Source organism: Phodopus roborovskii, unplaced genomic scaffold (assembly GCF_943737965.1).
Source record: "Phodopus roborovskii unplaced genomic scaffold, PHOROB, whole genome shotgun sequence".
NCBI classification, from domain to species: domain Eukaryota; kingdom Metazoa; phylum Chordata; class Mammalia; order Rodentia; family Cricetidae; genus Phodopus; species Phodopus roborovskii.
The window spans coordinates 6458709-6479807 of NW_026126578.1; the positions used below are offsets into that span (position 1 = coordinate 6458709).

Below are 21099 nucleotides of genomic sequence, written 5' to 3' on the forward strand. Positions count from 1 at the left end.
AAGCACCATGCAATTCTGAGGAATGGGAAAGGAGGGAGGGCTGAAGGGATGGAGGGGAGAGCAAGGGCATGGGGTGGCCTTGTGACTACTCTACAGATACCTGTCCTTATCCTGGGAAGGCTTCCAAAGAAAAATGAGGTGGGGTTTGAGTTGCTGTGGGCAACCTGCTGTCTTCCATAGCAACCCCCTCATGTTCAGTACACAACCCTGCTGGCTTCTCAGAGCAAAAGGGGCCCGTGGAGAACATCAGAGACACCAGTGACCATGCCCAGAGTGTGGAGGAGGGCAGATCATGGGAGGCCTGAGCGGGTGGTGGGCACGGAGTTGTGAGTAGGCACCATGTCCCCCAACAGAGTCTGACTGGCCCCATGATGGCCTTGCCGATACCTCAGGGAAGCCAGGACAGTTGCTTAGTGTGACTGAGAGATGGGCTGGCCAGAAGTATCACTATACACCCAGATTTTCCGAGGTCCTTCTCACATGAGGCTGCATTAAAATCCTCCCTGGGCCCTTCAGGGCAGTGTGAGTACCACCCCATTTTACAGATGACCAGACAGAGGCTCAGAGAGCACCAGTACAAAGCTTCCCAGCTGGTAGGCATAGGTGGGGGGTGGGCTGAGTGACGCTTCATCTTCCTGCTATAGGTCTGGGGGAGGTTTGGCTCATGCTAGGGGTTTCTGAAAATGGCCTTGGGGAGCAGGGAGGAATGAGCAAGAGGCAGGGGGAGGGCCAGAGCTGGGCCTCATGAACTGGCTGCCCTTGAGAGCTGAGCTGGGTAAAACTGATGAAGCTGGCTGTTTTCTCTAAGATGTCCCTACCAGGCATTATACATCCTCTCTCCAGAGGCTGCTGGGAGTTCCCCATGAATGCTGTCTTGAGCTGGGTCACTCAGAGACATTGTCTTGCCCTCCACCTAGCCTAGTCTTTCCCTCTTACATCCTTGGAGTCTGAGGCCAAGTAGGGCCTACTTCCCTTGAGACATGCACCACAAAGCCAAGGATGGGGTGTAGGGTCTACTCTAGGGCAGCCCTTCTGGTCCATGAAAAAAAACTAATCATCCTGTGAGGCCACCTTGCTCAGAACTCATCTTCACTAGCTGTGGCTCTCCTAAAGTTGTGGACCAGTGAAGCCACAACAGTCTGAGTGCAGGCCACTGTCACTACCAACCCATAGCAGGTCCAGGATATCAAGAAAGAAAACTGGATCATGATGGGACAGACTCAGGGACATCTATGGCATTCTGCCTTCATCCCCTAGTTCACTGGTGTCTCTGATGTTCCAATGGGAACAGTTGCCTCAAGGTAGTGTGACTTTCTTGGGGACACAGAGGAGCATCATTAGGGGTCAAGGGGATTTGGGCTATACCCCCACTCTGCTGCTTAGGTCTGGGTAGCTGAGAGATGGTTGCTAAGCTAGTGTGAACCTTAATTATTACATCAGCCAAGTAGGAACAATGCCTGGGATTATGGGAGTACCCGGAGGCAATAGTGAGCTGCATGTATACATGTGGTATATAATAAAACCCAGCTTGTGTCTTCATCTACTCTGCCAAGGCAACATCTTCAATTTATATGGCAGCTGATCTTTGATTTCAAACTCAATTATATAGAATCTGAAGTTGGCACTTTGTCATGCTTCAGCATCAATTAAGCACCTACTATATGCCTAATGGCATGGGGACTATCTTTTGGAAGTAGAGAGTATTAAAGGCTTGGTTACAAAGAAGGGAAGAAGGAAGGGAGTCTGGAAATCTGGAGGAGGTGCTGAGGGGTGCCTCTGTCCCGGAGTAGGTAGAATTTCTTTCTTCCCTTTCCTGGGGTATCAAGCACCCTAGAACCTACCACCTAGCTGGAAACCATCTCTTCCATGACTTGGCAAAAGCACTTAGCTGCCACCCCATAGAAGAACCAACACATCAGCCCCTAAGGAGCACCTGGCCCCACCCTAATTCCCAGAACAGTGCTGGCTGGAGGCCAAGAGGTCTAACGTGTGCAGAGATCAGATCAAATCTGAACTCCACCATGCATTGACTGTGTGACCCTGGGCAAGTCACTCTACCTTTCCGAGCCCTAGGTTTTTCCCTAGCCATGTGGCACGGACATCCATCTTAGAATCTATCCTGGAAATGAACTGAGAAAAGGCCTAGAATATTATCCCTGTTAGGAGTGGCAAGCACAAATTTCTTTGAGAAAATACCCATAATTCCCTTCTCTGGGGCACAAGCACCTGTGCCTTGTGTGGTGTGACTTGGAGGCAGCCTTGCCCAGTGTGGTCCTGGAATTGATTGTACAGCCCCCAAAAGCCAATAGCGCCTATCTGTGACCTCACTGGCAACTCAAGCCCTGTCCAGGTGAGGGTGAATCCCACAAGGATAACATCTACTTTGCGAAGAGCTGTCTGTGCACAGGGTATGACAGCCGGGGCTGGCCATCTTCTCAACTGGTCCCTTCCATTTGCCCCAGCCTTGGGCTCTGACAACAGTTGTAGGGCCTGCCACCTTGCTTCCTGATGGTTGCAACTGTGCCCAAGGGTTCTAGTTGACACCAGTGAGGGACCACCCTATGTTGGTCAGTGAAGGCTCCTCTCCCTCCTCTCTCCCATTTCCTTGCTTCATCTCTAGAAGCAAAGCCTTCCCTAGCCATCTCTGCCTCTGGATCACTGAGGGTGCCTACTCTAAATTCCCCAGGGTCCCCACATGAGATACTCACTGTCTTGGTCTTTCCATGCCTCGGTCCCTTTCCTGTGGTCCACAAGCCTGCTGGCCCTGGAATGAGTTTTGATCTGCAGCCTTCCTCTGTGCCACTGGCTGAAGGCTGTCTCTTAGAGCAGGGGTGTAACAGGGAGAAGATGCCACCCATGGAGCAGGGGTATAACAGGGAGATGGTGACATCCATGGGCTCTTGTGAGTTCTGTACACAGGCCTTACTTCTCCTGACCACTGTCTTCCTTTCATCATCGGCAAAATGGAGGAAAGGGGCTGACTAAATGGCTGAGTGGTAAAGGCATTTGCTGCTAAACATGATGCTTAACATGAGTTCAATACCTGGGAACCACGTGGAAGGAACTGACTCCTGCAAGTTGTCTGGCCTACTCTCTCTCCCCTCTCTCAATACATGAATATAATAAAAATACCTAAAATGTGGGCGAGGAGTCCACGTTCTTATAGAACTGCATGGAGATCCCCTTGAGAGATCTGCCAGCTGGGCCTGGGATGAAGGGCACTCCAGAGGGCAAGGCTGGATTCTACAGACAATTTAAGATGTTTGGGGAAACACACACACACACACACACACCCTACCACCACCATCACCACCACTACCACCACAGGAATGTCATTTATAGTCAGCTCCTGTGCACAGTTCTGTTGCTCCTTGCCTGCTCTGCTAAAAATAGCAACTGACAAAGGGCATGCCTGCTCCGCCTACCTGAGGCAGCTGCAGGGGGCAGGATTGCATCTTGGTCCCTGAGGCCAGGCCTCCCACTTCACATGGTTGGTACCCTAGTTTTCCTCACCATGGCTGTGGCCATGACCATGGAGGAGTTGAGGAAAGCTAGGGAAAATCCTGGGCTATAACCCTGAGGATTACACCGTGAATGTCCCTTGGACCCTGGTAAAGATAATGGTGCTGATGAAGGTGACACTCAGAGCCACTATCTGTGGAGTGCTGGTGACAGCTCAGAATGCATCAGGTGGTGCAAACTCAAGGAGTTCTCAAGACTCAAGGGAAGAAAGATTGCTGTCCATCTGATACAGGGATGCTGAGCCACCTGGCTCCAGAGTATAAACAGTGTGTCCCCTTCTAGCCAGCTTTTGGCTCCAAGAAGAGCCCACTAGGCAGGACACAGAGGGCCACAAGGCTTGTTTTTCGATATAGCAGTTGGGTGGGGGCAGAGGGGCAGGTCACTATCATGGCTGGGCTATGGCTCAGTGGGTGAGCTCTGGTAAAATGCCCAGGGCCCTGGGGTTCTATTCCCAGCTTTCTTTTGCCGATTGCAGCATCAAGAAAAAAAGAAAAAAGAAAGACCAAACCCCTTAACTAAACAGTGATGATGTCATGGGGCAGTGCACACTGGAAGAGGGAGAAGGCATGACTAGCAGCAGCCACAAGATGAAGAAGAAAGGTGTTTGCGGTCGGGGTGGCACCCACAGAAGGCACCTAGAGAGGGCACCACTCCACAGCAGAAGCACCAAACATCAGCAGAGAGGTCTTGCATCCTACAGGTTATTTAGTCTTTATAGTTCATGACCCCTGATCCTTGGTTTCCAGGGTGCCACTAAGGGATGGTGGCAGACCACTTAGAGAGTAGAGCCTTGTGGGAGGTTCTTGGAGGAGTGCCCTTGGAGGGGATGTGTCCCTCCCCATTTATTTGGACTGCCTGGTGGTGAAGGCTTTGCTTAGCTATCCTAGGCTCTCACAGAGATGTGTCATCTCACCACAGGCCTGAAGCAAATGGCCACTCCATCACAGGTTGAAACCTCCAAAGCCATAAGCCTCAAACTTTGTAGTCTCATAAGGTGACTGTGTGAAGTATTTTGTTATAGTGACAGAATGCTGACTAGCACTGTGTGTGGTTTAACATGTGTCTTTGAAACAATCCCTTTATTAAAACCAAGTGTGGATGATCTTTTGTATCTTGGGATCCCCACACCTCAGATTCAACCAAATGTGACTGGAAATAGCTTAAGAGCTGCACCTGCACTGGGGATTGTTTACATGGCAGACGGATGTCCTGGGTGTTATAGGTCTTAATAGAATCCATCTGAAGCATGTGGGGACAAGGCTGCTACCACTTGCACAAATTTCACTGTGGTTTCAGCAGCTTTGGGGACTCCAGAGTCCATCCCTCTCAGATCTTGGGGGATGACTGTCTTCTCATAAGCCTTGTTTGCCAGCATGGTACAGAAAGCACACTGTTAACACAGGACAGGTACACTGTTCACGGATAGGATGGCTTCCTGTTTGTTCCCCGGGAGTCTTGGCTGAGACTCCAGCCGGAGAGCATGTTTCCTGGAGTTGATCTAGGCTGTGGAGAGATTTTTCAGAGCCCAAAAGGGATAGGAGGCTCTCCTAGGGGCTGCCAGTGTAGGGGGATGGCTCTGGACATGAGGCAGTATACCATGAGGGAGTCACCCTGGAAGAGTCCCTTTCCCGGCCTCAGGTCTTGGCTACCTCTGCACCCAGGGATAGCAGCTCTCTATAAACCTTTCTAACCAAGCACCACTATGGCGTCCTGACCTCAATGACTAACACACATTCTTGGCCTAGTTAGAAAGCCCCTCGCCTCTCATATTTATAGCACCTCCCCACCACTTATGCCTCAGAGGGAGTCCCAGTCCTGCTTTGGAACCTGCCCCTTTCAGACAGGGCCTTTCCATGTAGCTCAGGCTGACCCTGAATTCACGCTCCCCCCTCCCCTTCCAAGTGCTGGGATCACAGGCCCATCACACCAGGCCAGAGAACTCTTCCCTCACCTGAGCCATCCTTTCCTGAAGGTATTGTTAGACCCTCCTCTTTGGTGACAGGAATGGAGCAGGGATGTCATTGTGTAATATGGACAAGCAGTACCTTCATCCTCGAATTGCGATGGTTGAGGTTTGAAAAACTCGGCCCATGTAAGCTTGTCTTTTTCTTGCTATGACCTATTAGGCAAAGGAGGAAACTGAAGCACAGAAAGGCTAAGCAGCTTGCCTGAGGTCACACAGACAGATGGGTTTCCAACCTAACTCCAGAGTCAGCTCCCTGGGTCCTGGGCTAAACTTGGCACATAGATGGGTTCCTCAGCCAAATGGGCTCCCCTATTTGTTTCCCGTCTTTTGGAGCTGTGATGATCTATAATTGAGTGTCAGGGATAGAAACAGATGATGGTGGCCACTCATGGTACCAGTCTGGTGGGTACATGAGCTCTCATTTTACAGATGAGCTTCATAGTGACATCCCTGCTCCATTTCTGTCCCAAAGGAGGAGTGTCTAACTCCTAATGTCTAGACCCCTCAAGGAAGTTCCCAGGGATGTGGTTGTTGTGGGGGCAGAGCAGGGCATGGCGTTAAGCTGGGACATAGGTACCCTCTTTACAAAGGGAACAGAGAGGCCCAGGAAAGGGCATTATCTATTGGTGACAGTAGGCAGGGGGCATGGTGTGTGTGTGTGTGTGTGTGTGTGTGTGTGTGTGTATTAGTCCCTTGCTGCACCTACACCATCAAACTATGCTTCCTCTCATACCAAATATTTTCCTTTTTCTTTAAAACTTCTTTTAGATTTATTTATTTAGTGTGTGTAAGTGTTTTCCTGGATCTATGCATGGTAGGCATGTAGTGGCTGTGGAGGTCCGGAGAGAGCATCATATCTTTTGAAACTAGTTACAAATGGTTGTGGGTGCTACTATGTGAGTGCTGGGAACCGAACCCGAGTCCTCTGGAAGAGCAGACAATAGTCTTAGCCACTGAATCATCTCTCTACACTCACCCCTTATGCATATTCAAGTCTTGGTTTGAGGATTTTAAATCACCTGTCTCATGATCACTTCCAGTCCCAAGGCAAGAGGGACACAGGGTTTTGCTCTGTGTAACTCTGTGGAAGGCATGGTATAGTCGGGCATTCATCCAACAACTGTGGGCTCATCACCTGCTCCATGCTAGCCAAGAGCAGTCTCTTTGTAAGTTGTGGTCCTGTCCGGGAGCATTCTGCTTGAGCATAAAAGTGCTGGTACTGAACGCAAAGGTGTGTGTTCACCCTACACTAGCAGAATGTGGGGGCACCCTATCTGGCATTGTCACCCACTTCCTCTCTTTGCACACATCCTTCTGTCTACACAGATCCAGCCGCAGCTCTGTGTCTGGAGCCCACGTCTACACCGGCACCCTGACACGGTATATACGAGCAATTTGAACACTGTCTTGTCTTTCTGTTCTTTTTAAACTAAGGTCTGTGAGCTAAACCCTAACCTCAATCTCAGAGGAAGCTACAAGGCCAGCCACTTTCAGCATCCCAGAACAAAGAAAAGAAGTGTCAAGTTGTGGGCTGTGTCCTTAGCCAGGAAATTGATGGGCGACCCCGATTTAATTAGCTTTTCCTTGTGATGATTTAGAGAAGGCTGTAATTAGCTTGGGGGCCCAGAGGGAGAGACCTGGGTTGTGGAAGTCATGGAGAAGCAGGTGGCAAAGGAGGGTATGGGCTGGGTTCAAGATTGAACCCCTGTTTTTCCAGGCAATGAAGGCTAGAGAATCTGGCGACTCAGGGGAAGCGAGGCCCCTGCAGAGACTGGACCTGGCTGGGGAAGCTTTGGCTTCTTGCCTGGCCTTTGTGGATGTTTTTGGTTCATATTGGATCATTACATATGTTTGTGGCCTTCCCAGGTCACAGAGAATGGTGTCCCAGAAGGGGGCACTTAGGCTATGCCGTGGTAGATAAACCTTCAGAGCACCTTGTGGATGAGGACACTCCCCATGACACCAAGCTAATAAAAAGTGGCTGTGTTTCTGGTTTGGAAGAGGAAGCTTCCAGAACAAGCTCTGCACTGCATGTGGGGTTGGTAGACATTAGCCAAACACTGGCTGAGGATTTGCCCAAATCACTGGCCTGAGTGAGCCAGTGTGAGTTCTAGAATCAACTGCAGTGTCAGGGTGGCCCACCTTCAGCACTGGCTCTGAAGCTTTGCTTGCCAGGTGAGCATTTGCTCTGCATCTTTCAGGTCCCAACTGTACACCAGAGACCATTTGTCACTCTGCCTCCCCCAGCAGCCCCACATGAAGCAGTGTTGCTCTGCCCATTCATAGAAGAAACTGAGGGTCAGAGAGGAGGAACCGTGCCCAGGACACCAGCTGGGACAGGCTGACTGGTGTGGCAGCCTAGGTGTGGCTGGCAGCAGACCTGTTCTTTCACACATCTCTGGGGGTGAAAGATGAGGAGGAGGACTAGAGGTTAGAAAGAACAGGGAATGTGGAGGCTTTACTCAGCTTGGTGGATGCAGGCTGCACAGCCGTGTGAGCCAGGCCTCCCTGATGCAGAGCCCTTGCCTACCCCCAGTCACCCATGTTCCAGGCACTGATCTCCTGTGGACCTCCCTGTCCAGTTCTGGGTTCCTGGGTTCCTCAGCTGAGCTGTTCCTCAGGGTCCCTTAGTTGGCTTCCATCTTAGCCACTGCCTGCCTTGGATCTGGTCCTGTTCTCACAGATGCTATGCACATCCAGGCTTCATTTCTCAATAGCTTATCCCTCTCATCATAGCAACACTCTTAGTGAGGCACAGAGAGGTTATGCAGTTGGTCCAAGGTCACACAGCTAGGACATAAAAGACCTGGAATTTATCCTGCATCCCTTACATTCCAGCCTGAGGTCCTCTCTGAGACCCTGCCATCCTGTTCACTGTCATGTCTACAAATGTCCCTTTTGTCTCATGGTCATTATGTTGCAAGGCCCTTGCTTTGTGGTAGCCCCTGCTGAAGCCAGCACTGCACTTACTGGCACTGTGAAGGAGGTCATTCTGGAAACTGTCCGAGAAGATGTGAATATGTTAGTTCCACAGATCTTACTTGGAAAATACATGAACCCCAGATAGAAGAGAGCTGGAGAAGGTCTCAACCGAGCACTGTCCCCTGTTCAATTCACAGCTCAATAGAGCCACATAGCAGCCTGGGTGGGCTTCCTTCCATAGAGAGTTCAAGGCCAGAGTCACATCTGGGGTAACCTCAGGTATATGCTATCCCTTCCAGACCCTTGGTTCTTCACCTGCAAAGATGCTGCTATGGCTTGCCTGGGTCCAGGCTTGCTCTGAGGGCAAGAATGACATGGAAAGGTCTAGGGTAAAACCTGCCACATGAGAGGCATTCCCTAGATGGAAGACAAACCCGAGTTTTCAAAGTGAAGACAATGAACTTGCATGAAAAGGGGCGGGTAGAAAGGGCAGCATGGAGATTTTTGAAAGGGCTGGTGCAATGGCAGCTGCTGGTGACCACAGAGGGTGAGTTTCATCATCTTTTCCCTGCCTATGTTGTGCTATATTATCTTCATCCCAAGGTAAGTACTCTTTCAGTGCCTATTTCACAGGTAAGAAAGTAGAAGGGTCGGCAGGTTAAATGGGAACCAAATAGTAGTTTTTCAGTGGAAGGAAAAACAAACTGGAGGGCTGCCTGGGACTCACCTGTCAATTAACTGACTTCCTAACTTCTGCCCCTTCTTCCCTCTGTCTCCTCAGCCAAGCTTAACAGTTCTTCCTTGGCAGGCTACCTTGGTCATCCAGGGACCCCCCAACCTGCCATCCTGGGGCTGGAGCTCTGTAATCTCTGCTAGGATTCTAGAAGGGGTGAATGCTCCTCCTTTCCATCCAGTACTTCATACCTGTTGCACCTGCCTTTGGGTGTCATGACATCACACTTCAGAACTCTAGGCCAAAGGGAAAATTCCATTGTCCTCTCTCTTTCCTGACTGGGTGGTTTGGTAAAGGGGACACTTGTGTGACCTAGGATGGGGCAGAGTGGATAAGGAGACTTCCTCCTGGCTCCTCTGAGCTGTCCCTCGCAGTAAGGTGCAGACATTTCTCTCTGAGCCTCAGTTTCCTTTTTATCTCCACCACAACATAAAATGAAAGAAAGCGAATTGGCATGGCCAGGCTGGAGTAGAAACCACAAATGGCCCATTTGCAAGAGCAGCTTAAAATACATTTGTTTGTTTTGCTTGGAGCTTAAAATAAAATTGAATTAAATGCCAATGTTGAAAAATTGGAGGACCGTGCCTAGGAACTCAGAGTGTTGGCTTCTCCTAGGATGCTGAGGCTGTCCATGCTGGAAGCTGGCTGGAGGTAGGAGGAGGCCACAGAGATGGGCATCTGGTCTCCTGGGTCCCCTCCAGCCTTGCTTCTGGCAGAGCAGTTACCTGGACATGAGATGTGGGGAGTTGACACTGCTTGCACCTGTTTCTCCTGACCTTGGACATGGGAAGGGTCCCATGTGTCCACAAACACCCACCCTGGTCAGGGCTTGTTCTGGAACCAGCAGGTGGAACTAGACAGTGTGTACCTACCAACCCACCAAGGGTTTCCTGGGCCCTCATGAAGTCAGTGCCCTGGGTATCATACATCACTGAAGGAGACACTGTGGTACAGACAGTGCCGATATCACATGGGAGGGAGGACTGGGATGTGAACACCATCAGCTTGCCTCCCTCAAATATGTGTCAACCCAAAGAACAGAGGTGTGGGCACTCCCATGTTTCTCCCGAGTTTTTACTTCTCCGTGGCATGCAATTGTCACCCCATCTCCCTTCCTCGGCTGTGTTCCTTTCTTCCCTAACACACCCATCAACTCTTGATGGCTTCCTAGCAACCAAGAAAGGTGCAGATCCTATCCCCCCCCACCTGAAGGCGAGGAAACTGAGGCACAGAGAAGTTGGAAGGGACTTGTCCATGGTATGTGGCCAGAGCAGCAGAGCCCCTGCGTCCCTTGTGTTGGAGACTGTGTTCTTGGCAGTCTGGAGTTCCTGTGTGTCCTCAGTCACCCAGCTGCCATCCTCCTTCACCCACTCAAGTGTGTCCCTGACTGGCTACTCTGCACCGGACATGGGGACATACAGACACCTCTAGTGGTTCCTGGGAGCAACATGGAGCGCAACTGGAGTGGAAGGCGACACATACCTCCAGAACATGCTTTGTGGGTCTGGGGCCAGTGAGAGAATTGGTCTCCAAGCCACTGCTCCTGGGGACTCCAGGAGGCTGGGCAGAGGGAAGCTGGTGTCCCTAGCCATTATTTCAGGGTGAAGATGAGAGGCGCCTGTGGATGAGGAGAACCCCTGCCCATTCTACCCTCTGTAACTACACCAAGGACCAGCTTTCTGGCCTGAAGTCCTGAGCAAATGCTCCCCCTGCCTGTGCCCCAGTTTATCTCTGTGTAAAAAGAAGAGGTTATATCAGCAGAGGATGCACAGTAGCAGCCCTAAGGCCTCATTCAGACTGGGAACATGTTTATTTATTGAGAAGATATATTTTCATTTTAAATTATGTGTATGTGTGAGTGTTTGGGGGGGGGAGTAGTCTGTGTGTGGTATGTGCATGTGAGTTGGGCTTGTAGAGGCCCAGAAGAGGCCATTGGAGTCCTTGGAGCTGGAGTTAGGGAAGGACGTGGGCTATCATGAGGGTGCTGGGAACCTAACCTTGGTCTCCTGGAAGAGGAGCAAGTGCTCTTAACCACTGAGCCATCTTGCCAGCCCTTAAAGGGTGTTTTTTTTTTTTCATACCCCTTTGTTGTTATTGCAGAACAATATTAACTGTGCCCAGATGCCATGAAGATGTCACGGAGGTACTGGCACCACCCCCACTTCCCTCCTTAGCGATGACTCACAGACGCAAGGCCAAGATCTCACAAGGAAGCTGTGTCCACATGCTAATAGCCATGAGACTCCACACTCCACCTAAACTGCTTTCTTTTACCTACTAATGCCCAGTTCTGCTCCTGGACCCCCTACTACCCAATATTTATCTCTTCGGCTTCTTGGGCTCCTCATGGCTGTGGCAGTTGTGTAAAATATTTAAAAATTAAATTAAGATGTTACAGATGAGAGGCACTGGCTACCAGAAACAGGCTGAATCTCCCGCCGATTTCACAGGCAGTATCTGAGTTCTGGTTAGAGATGCTCATGTCTGTTCTCTAAACACATATCTTTGTGTCACGATTCTGAGGAGCCCAATGGCTGGATCTCCAGTTTGCCACTATCCCCAGAATTCCCTCTTGTCACCACTCAGTCTCCAGCATCACCCTGCATCACTAGCTTGATGCCTGTAGTTTCCCTACTGCACACAGACAGGTCCCCTCTAGTTTACTCATCTGTGAAATGGGCATCATGCTATCTTCCACCAGATCAGCTGAGGTTGAGATGACCTGAGACAGGCACAGGAGGAGGTTCTTAGCAGGGTGCTGGGAGCATCCAAGCTCGGAACAATCCTCTTATTGCTGGTATGTTATGTACGGATATCTTAAGTTCCTTCTTCCTAAAGCAAACCCAGCCCTTTCTCCCTGCTTCCCCTGCCTGCTCTGTCTCTGTCCCTGTGTGCTAGGTGAGGCCGGTGTGGGAGAGGCAGAGACAAACTTGCTAAGGTAGGTCCTACCTATCTATGAGCAGAACCACAGATCCCCAAGGAAGACCCCAGACCCGGTGCCAAACCCAGGGTGGGGACAAGGCCAACTCCCAACCTAGGTTCTGCAGGTCTAGCCTCTTGGGGGCTGTGCCATCTTCCTTTGCATAGCACCCTTAGACTGGAACCCAGAGACCTAAAACAGGCAGAGACAGGACAAGACCAGCCAGGGCTGAGAGCTGTAAGAGGAACAGAGCCTGGGGCAGGGCTGCGTCCTGCCTGCTGACTGCTGTGTGACCCCAGGCAAGCCCTTGCCTCTATCTTAGCCTCCCTTTCCCAGTAGCAATGGTCAGCAGTGACAAAAATAATGGTGGTGGTGATGCCAACAGTAGCTTCCACGTGACACACAAGGTGCAGGATGAGCCCTTAGTGCACATAGGCCACTTCATAACACACAAGCACCCTAGAGACAGTCGCATCCCCATGACCACTTCACATGTGAGGGGATAGGATCGGAGGGGGGCTGGAGCCACATGTGCAGTGGGAGCATGCCTGCTGGCATACACCTGTGCTGACGGGACAAACCTGTTGTATCTTTTGGGTCTCATTGTGGCCACGTCACTCATGGGCCCACTATCATACTTCTCCTTCTCCAGTTTACAGGAAGGAAGTGGAGTCACAGAGACCCAAAATAAGTGCTGTGAGTGACACAAGGGTGTCAGCAAGGGAGGCGGTCTGCCTCTCTGCTCATTCACACGTGCTGTAGCAGCCTTCTAGAGGGCCTGCTGTGGGAAGCCAGGGACTGTATCCTGGGTCCCTCGTTAGCATCCACTGAGTTTACCCATCTCTCCAGCCTCCATCAGGTCCAAGCTTCCAACTTCCCCATTGTCTTCCCTAATTCAGGGCTAGGCATCCACCTGACCAGCTGCCATGCCCAGGCTCCCTGGGATGCTGGAATCACATGAGCCCAACCTCTCATACCTGATCCAGAGATGAGGAGATCTGCTGCGTGGGGTCCCTTCTGAGCTCCAGGCCTCCCAACACAAACTCCCAGACTGATCTCTTGGTATCAGGGCTGGCAATCCAGTTGTCTGTAGCCTGTGGCTATACCCTTTGAGGAAGCCCAACAGGCAAAGCAGGCAATACCCTCGACACCTAGCTGCTTCTCTTTCTGGCCTAGGGACCGGCAAGGCGGGGAAAGCCAGACTGGTAAGGGGCGGGGAGCATGGCTAGGCACCAGAGGCTGGGGACTGACCTCTTCCATTCCCTGACAAAACAGGAGATTCTGCCAAAAGCAGTATGAGTGGTAGACATGGCTGGGCTTCCTCCTCTGCCCCCTGATCCTATCAGCAGCAACATGGCTGAAGGCCAGCTACCTGGAAGTTCCTTTCTTCCGAGGACAGTCTGTACAACTGGCTCGAGAAGATTTGCATTGGGAGCTGGAAGGATGCTGGCCAGGAAGACTACAGCTGCCGTGCCCAAGGAGGCTTCAGATGATGGCCATGTGGCTGTGAGAGGCAAGAGGAAGTCAGCTCATGAGGGTGCCTGGATCAAGCAGCCAGAACGTGCCTCCTCCAGGAAGCCTCTCTGGGCTTAGGAGAAAAAAGGTAACAGATCCTGGCAGCCACCCACCTCTTGGCCCAGACACTTCTTGCTTGTTCCATGAGAACACAGCCGGCCACTCTGGTTTATCAAGATCAAAAATAAAACATTCATTGTTTGACTGAAAAGTCTTCTCCGACTTTCCAGCATCCCAAAGCAGCCCCTGCCCATGTGAGTAAGTTCCCTGGTGCCTGTCCCCTTCTACTTTGCATGGATGCCATTTTAAGCCTCTTGAGTGTCGGGAACTCACCCCTGATGATTTTTATTTCTCATTTTCTTTTACTTCCTAGTCCTTAGTTGTTAAAACTATGGTTGAAGCTGAACGCTTTCTGGATGAAGGTTGCCAGTGTAGGGACTGTGAGAGATGGCTCCCCCAGTGGACATTGGAGGCTCTGCAATGCAGTGCAGGGGGCATGTGTGACCTGCTCTCCTCACACAATGACCCATCAGAACTCAAGGAGGCAACCTGGAGGCAGGAAATGAACCAGAGGCTATGGAGGAGGTTGCTTACTGGCTAGCTTTCTTATACAACCCCAAAGCACCTGCCTGGGGTTGGCACCACCCACTCTTGGGAATGGCCCTCCCACATCAACCATTAGTCAAGAAAATGCCCTCACAGACTTGGCTACAGGTCAACCTGATGGAACAGTTTCTCAATTGAGATTCTTTCTTTCCAAATGGCCCTAGATGTCTCAAGTCAAATTGACAAAACCTAACCAACACACAGGGATTGAACTTAGATCTTTAGGCTTGGCAGCAATCACTTTTATCTGCTGAACCGCTTTACCAGCCCCTCAACAGCCTCCTTGTGCTCCCTTTCCTCAGCAAGTACCAAGCTCCTGCTGTAGATCAGGGGACTGTGGTTACAGAGACAAGCAAGACCTGGACCTTGTGCTCGGAGAGGCAACAGCTCATGAATTTGTCTTTTGCTTGTGCTCAGTTAGGTTAGACTCATTCTTCTGGGTCACACAGCTAGGAGGAAGTAGGTTAAATGTTCCAACTCAGACCTCTTTGAGGCTAACACCCAGCCCCTCTAGCTACTCCATGCCTCCTTGGGGGCATTCACAGCCCTCTGGAAGGTGCTTGGGGCCAAGCCTGTGGATATAAGTTCATTATATGCTGGCTGGTTTGGTCAATTTGGTTTGACACAGTTGGAGCCATTGAAGAAGAAGGAATCTCTCAATTGAGAAAATGTCCCATTAGATTGACTTGTAGACAAGTCCCTGAATGAAATGTAACAGAGGGATTGCTGAGCAGCTGTGGGGTGGTGGAGGATGGAGGGATGGCTTTTTACAAGATGCAAGTGATCTGGGGCATGTTCCCAGGGAAGAGGGCATGTGGAATGGAAGCAAAGCTGTCTATCCTCTAGTGACCCCACAGTGCAGAGAGCAGGAGTAATGACTCCTGGAGAGAGGTCACTGGGTGACTTAACCAGAAAATATCTCAACTGTGAACCACCTCTGCCCTTGGGAGGGAAGTCTGTCCTGGCAGTTGACCTGGAGGACACTGAGAAATGCCAGTGACCTAGGAAGCTTCTAGCACTGGGCAGGGCTGTGGAGGAGCCCTTGGTTTATTCTCACAGTAAGACCTACAAGTTCAAAGACTCTTGGCTAGCAGAGAAAGCCAAGCTTGCTTCTGGTTCTCCTACCAATGCTGATGGGGGACAGACGTGGGATGAGGAGCCAGAGGCCCCACAGCAGCAATATGTGGCTGTGATGGCTAAAACTGTCAACCTGTTGGAATCTAGACTCACCCAGAGTCAGCCCTGTGAGTATGTCAGTGAGGGAATTCTGAGACTGGGTTACCTGAGGTCGGCAGACCCACCCTAAGTGCGAGGTGGTGCCATTCCATGGCTTGGCGCCCTAGACTGAAGGAAAAGAGAAAGCGAGCTGAGCACCAGCATTCACTATGCTCTGCTCCTTGATTTGCACACAACAACCAACTGCCTCATGCTCCAGCTGCCATCAATTCCCTGCCATGATGAACTGTGCCCTCGAATTATGAACCCAAAGAAACCTCCCTCCCTTAAATTGCTTTTGTGTACCCTAGGCCAGTGCTGCGTCTTCTCTGGCACATTCTTGTGTGTAAGATATCTGCTTAGCATTCAGCAACTCCTGATGTAGAGGAGTAAAGGGAGACCCTGAGCAGGCTCCGCAGCCACAATCCATGTCACATCATCTCTCTCTATACCCCCAACATCCACCAAAGATACATGAGTAGGAGGGGAGAGCTCAGTGACCTTTCCAAGGTGTCCTCAGACTGGATACCTGGCCAGGCTGCTTGCATGATGATGCCAAGGCCTGGGAGAGGTGGCAAGGCCTGATGTATGGTGAACTTGTGAAGCCATGTGAAGCAAGAAAGCCACAGCAGGATGGGCAAAGCACATGGACTGTGGTCAGTGTGTCTACAGCTGTGATGCTGTCAATCTACATATTAGTCAACCAGAGAGCCTGGGCCACCAGCAGAGCCAGATCTGAGCTTCATATTCATGCTTTCTCCAGTATCTGGCGTGCCCACTCTACTTCTTGTGTGTTTTCTGGTTTCCATCTCTTCCTGGCCCAGAATGTTCAAGAAACAGTGGTAAGGCATGAACAGCACCACTCTGGGCTTGAGGCTGGGCTTCACCTATGACAAGAATGGCAGAGGAAGAGGGTTCTGGGTGTGGACTGGAGCTAGTTGCTCAGTGAACATTTCCTCCCACTGTGACTGTTCTTTGTAAACAGAAGGGCCCTGAAGTCTCAGAGCCCAGGAACCAATGGATTGAAGATGCCTGGCGAGGCACAGGGGTCTGTATAGCTGTCCCCTGGGCTAGAGGCTATGAGCATCTCCTCATAGGTCAGAAGCGGAAGTTTAAGTGACACAGCCCTGCTGCAGCCTCTTAGGGTAGTGGATAGAGACACTGGACTCCCCGAAGGTTGCCCTCAGGAGTCAGGTTTAGGTGGCTGAACCCATGTGTCCTCTTCCTTTTTGGCAGGAAAGAAACTAAGGACCAGAGAGATAAGAGTGCCTACAGGATGCTGAGCCCTGGCCAAGGCTCTTTATAGACACCCCTCATTTAGGAGATAGAGACCAGGTTCTGTTTGGCCACCGAGAAACTAGGGCTGGGTAAGTGATAAGATTCACCAGAACTTTTTGTGTGGGATTCAAATTCAGAATGCTAGACTGCTTCTATCTTGGTTTAATGCACTATGACCAGTTCACAGGGTCAGTGACTCCCGGTGCTGGCATCAGATGGGAATACAGACAGACAGCTTTCAGCTGGAGCACTGGGGGACCACTAGTATTGGGGTCGGGATAACATTTCACCTCCACCCAGGCCAGGAAAAGGCAAACAGTAAGGAACTGACAAGAACACAGGGGTCTACCACTCATTCCAGCTCAGTTGGGCAACAGGCTCAGGGTCTCTGTGCAACTTCCCCTTCTTGTGGGCATGTTTAATGTACATAGATACTAGGGGCAGGTTGAGTCCTCAAGACTCCCAAGGTACCCAGAAAGAGCATGTCCTCTTCAGGAGATCAAGACAGGAAGTGACTCCCTCACTCTACAGAGACCACTGCTGAGAAGGACCCTAGGGGCATAGTATTCCCACCCACATTCCTCCCTGTGACTGCCCCCCACAGATGGGGCCCCTGGCTTGTCATGCCATTCTGGTGTCCAGAAGCCGGTTGTGTTGAGATCAGCCTCAAATCCTCCTATTCTTCATGGGAGAATTTGACGGGGATTCAGATGGACCTTGTGAGGCCAGGAACTAGTGGACAGCCCCTGGGAGCCAAAGGGCAGTAATTCTGAGAGGAACATTGTCGTCTTAGAAAATGATGTAAATGTTCTTTGAATCTTTGAGATTCCCAAAGTCATAAACGAATTCATGGCCACTGTCATAATGCAACTGGGGATTGAATTGTGTCTTCTGAGGATCCATGTTGGAGTCCTAATCCTCAAGAATCTATGGATGTGGCCTCACTTGGAAATATGGTCTTAACGAGTTAACAGAGTTAAATGAAGCCACACAGAGGCCCTGACCAGATGTGACTGAGTAGTCTCATAAGGTGGGATCTTTGGACACAGAGACAGGTACACATTGGGAAGAAGAGGTGACATCAGGGGATGGCAGATACATCTACTGATGTGTGGAGGTCAGAGGACAACTTTGTTGGTTCTTTCCTTCTACCACATGGGTTCTGGGGATTGGACTCAGGTCACCAGGGTTGCAGTGCAAGCATTTTACCTGCTCAGCCATCTTGCTGGCCCCAGCATTATTTTTTAATTGCACCGCTACTGAACAGATACAGGCTTTCCTCTTGTTATTCCCTGAACTACGCTACAGCTATTACGTGGTGCCAATGCTGCATTAGGCTTTGCAAGTCAGAGAGAGATGGCTTAAGTGTGTGGGAAGATGCATTGGGCTATGAGCCAATGCCGCACCATGTTATGTTAGCGACTGAAGTACCCACTGGTCCCTCGTGGATACTGAGGGACAATGTATTGGTGATACTTTAAGGAGAACTGAATTCTTTCTGCTTGGCTTTTGACACAAGATAGCCCAAGCTGGCCTCCTGAATATCAGGATTACAGCTGTGGGCCTCCATACCTGGCTAATATGTGCTTGATTCTGGCTTTGACTCATGGTTGTCATTTTAGTTTTGAGTCATTGAATGCATCCTTGGTTTCTGCTCCTACTTTTCTGCTAATTTTGGGCAAATTGCATTTTAAGAATTGTTCTGTATGATTAGTTTAATACACTGTTCAGATGTGGAAATCTGTCAATTAAATGTTTTTATGAGGAAGGAGACACCCGTGGTTTCTACCATGATGGGCTTGAATGGCTAGGCTCTCCAGCTCTCTCTCTCTCTCTCTCTCTCTCTCTCTTTCTCAGTGGAGTTTGTGGATCCCATATGGGAGAAGGGAACACTGTTCTTTTCAGGCGTCTCCAGTAATGGATCCTCCTGGAGGGGTGGGGGGCTAGAGGGCCTGCCTTTTGGGGAGGGGCCCCTCTGCTGTGGTCCTGAGCAGGGAGGAGGCTCACAGGGGGACAGATCAGTCCTCCCCATTTCTCCAGCTCCCAGAGCTTCTGAGGTCTCCTGGAACATGATTCTTAGTGTTCAGGCCATGCCTGGCCGAGGGCACTATGAGAATACTGGCTAGACTGGTGAAGGTCCTGACCCAGGCTTAGACTAGGCCAGACTGATAGTTTCCAACTCTACTCCAGACCTAGACTGGCTCCTATGGTCAGATGTCAGCACAGAAAGCCTTGTGACACACTGGGGGCCATGTCACCTCCTCCATCTTTGCCTGGCACATCAGCGGCTATCTGACCTCTTTCCTCACTCAGGCCTACACCTGAAACTGCTGGGTTTAGATGTCCATGTGTCTGTTCTGACTCATCAGTTTCCTGGTATTTAAGAGACAGCATTAAACAAATACGTGAGCAATTACAGAATATATTTGGAAATAATCTGGTTAGTCTCCCAAGTGCTTCAATGAGAGACCAAATTTCAAGAGGGTGATGCTGAGGACAGGAGAACGGGCACCCAAAAGACGCCCACTCTGACAGGAAGTTCCGGGTGGTGACTGGGCTCAGCAGAGGAGGCTGCCATGGAACAGAAACTGGGTCGGAGGCCAGAGGCTGAGCAGCATCAGCTCTGGGTGCACAGGGCACAAACCTTAAGGTTTATACATTACACATGGACACAGTAAAGCAAAAAGAGGGGCCCAAAGGAAGGCTTGCTGAACACAGAAGAGGCAAGGCCACTCCCTGGGAACCCTCAAAAGGCTTCTATTGTGTTGGCTCTGGGGGCAGCCTGACCCCAGAGAGTGGGCTGTCTCTCTAATGAGCATAGGTTAGGCACCTGGCATGACCTTACACGCAGCATGTGTAGACTGAGTACCTGGTGTGCTCAGCCACTCTGCCCAGTACTTTACGGGACACATTTGCCCGCCTGTCACAAGATGCCCCTGTTGTCCCCACATTACAAATGAAGGAACCGAGACCCAGAGAGGGAACCTGCTGAACCAATCCTCTGAACCCAGACCTGAGTCTGGGCCCCACACATGCCATTGCCACCTGGCTGGATGGAACTGTCCCCTCTCAGCCCTCAGTGCCTGTCACAGCGAGCCTGCCTGAGTCCCACCTCTGGGGCTCCATGTCAGCCCAGCTGGTAGACAAGGAGCCAGGGGCAGCTGTCTGTCTGCCCTCCCAAGGCACAGGCACGGTTGGGTCTGCATGGATCACCAGCACCAGGGATGGCAAGAACAGGATTGATAGTCATGTGACAGACACGAAGCTGATCTGCACTCTCTACTGCACCCCAGTCAATGCCAAAGAGATTCTGGGAATTATAACATACGTGTGTCCCCAAATGGCTGACAGAGGAAGGCGGTTGCCGTCAAACACACTTCATTCCTGCCCAATGGACCCTCTCTGTGCACACACGCACACCCATCGTACCTTTCTTCTCACACTGCACTTTACCCCTCACAAGACCCCAGTCTTCAACTCACCCCTCCACGTCTTCTGGTCACATCAGGGATGTCAGGAGTTGTACAGCTGGGCCCATGTCTTGTTGGCTCTGGGGACTGTATTACCAAGGTCAGCTCTGGAAATGGGGAGAAATGGCCTTGGTTAGAATTGGGTGAGCAGGGTTGGGTGGGGATGAAGGTGGAAGCGGGTTGTTCCTTCTCCTCTGGCTAGCCCAGACACTCTCAGATTGTCTGCTCCTCAAGGCTGCCTTATGGACCTCGCCCTTCCCAGGTTCCCAGGTTCCAAGCTCATGGAAGGGAAGCAAGGCCACCAGTTGGCAGTGATTGAGGGACATCTCCCCATCTGTGGCTGGCATGGGCTGAGAAGGGGATGTGGTGGAGTGGTCATGGTATGTACTCTGGAGGGGAGAGAGAGAGAGAGAGAGAGAGAGAGAGCCCTTCCCTGCATGAAGAGCCAGCCTTTACAAATTTCCACTTATCTGTCCATCCACACACCCATCATCTATCTATCCATTTATTTGCCACTTTTTACTTTGAGGTAGACATCACTTCAAAGGAGTGTGCAAAGAAATACATAGAGAGGCCGGTGCCCCTTCTCCTAGCCACACCTGAAGCTCCCAACTTGTACAACCACTAAAACCAGGTGAGAGACCTTAGGCACGTCTTAAAGCTCACTCTCATGGCAGCAACTGCACGCATAGGCTTGTGTATGAATTCATGTCATCAGCACCACAGTCAAGACACAAGATTGCCCCACACCACAAGTCCTCCTTGGTTCTGCCTTTACAGTCACCCCATTCCCTGGCCAACTCATCCTGCCCTGGCTGAAGAGTACTGTTCATCAATGGTGTGAGGAACATGAAGCCAGGCGCTAGGTGAACTTCCTGACACTAGCCTTTTTGTTTCACTCAGGATGATTCTCTGGAGACTGATTTAGATTTTTATGTATGCATTTTGTATG

The 21099-nt window shown here is 50.8% G+C and overlaps 1 protein-coding gene across 8 annotated transcripts in view; it reads right to left on the reverse strand.

The window, feature by feature from the left end:
* The window catches only part of Atp2b2 (ATPase plasma membrane Ca2+ transporting 2), a 173056-nt gene extending 152794 nt beyond the window's left edge, over positions 1-20262 (reverse strand). For all 8 annotated transcript variants that reach the window (XM_051203563.1, XM_051203560.1, XM_051203559.1 and 5 more), the window contains exon 1: positions 20160-20262. The gene's annotated coding sequence lies outside the window, so the exon portion shown is untranslated. The remainder of the gene's footprint in view (positions 1-20159) is intronic.
* Between the last annotated feature and the right edge of the window lie 837 nt (positions 20263-21099).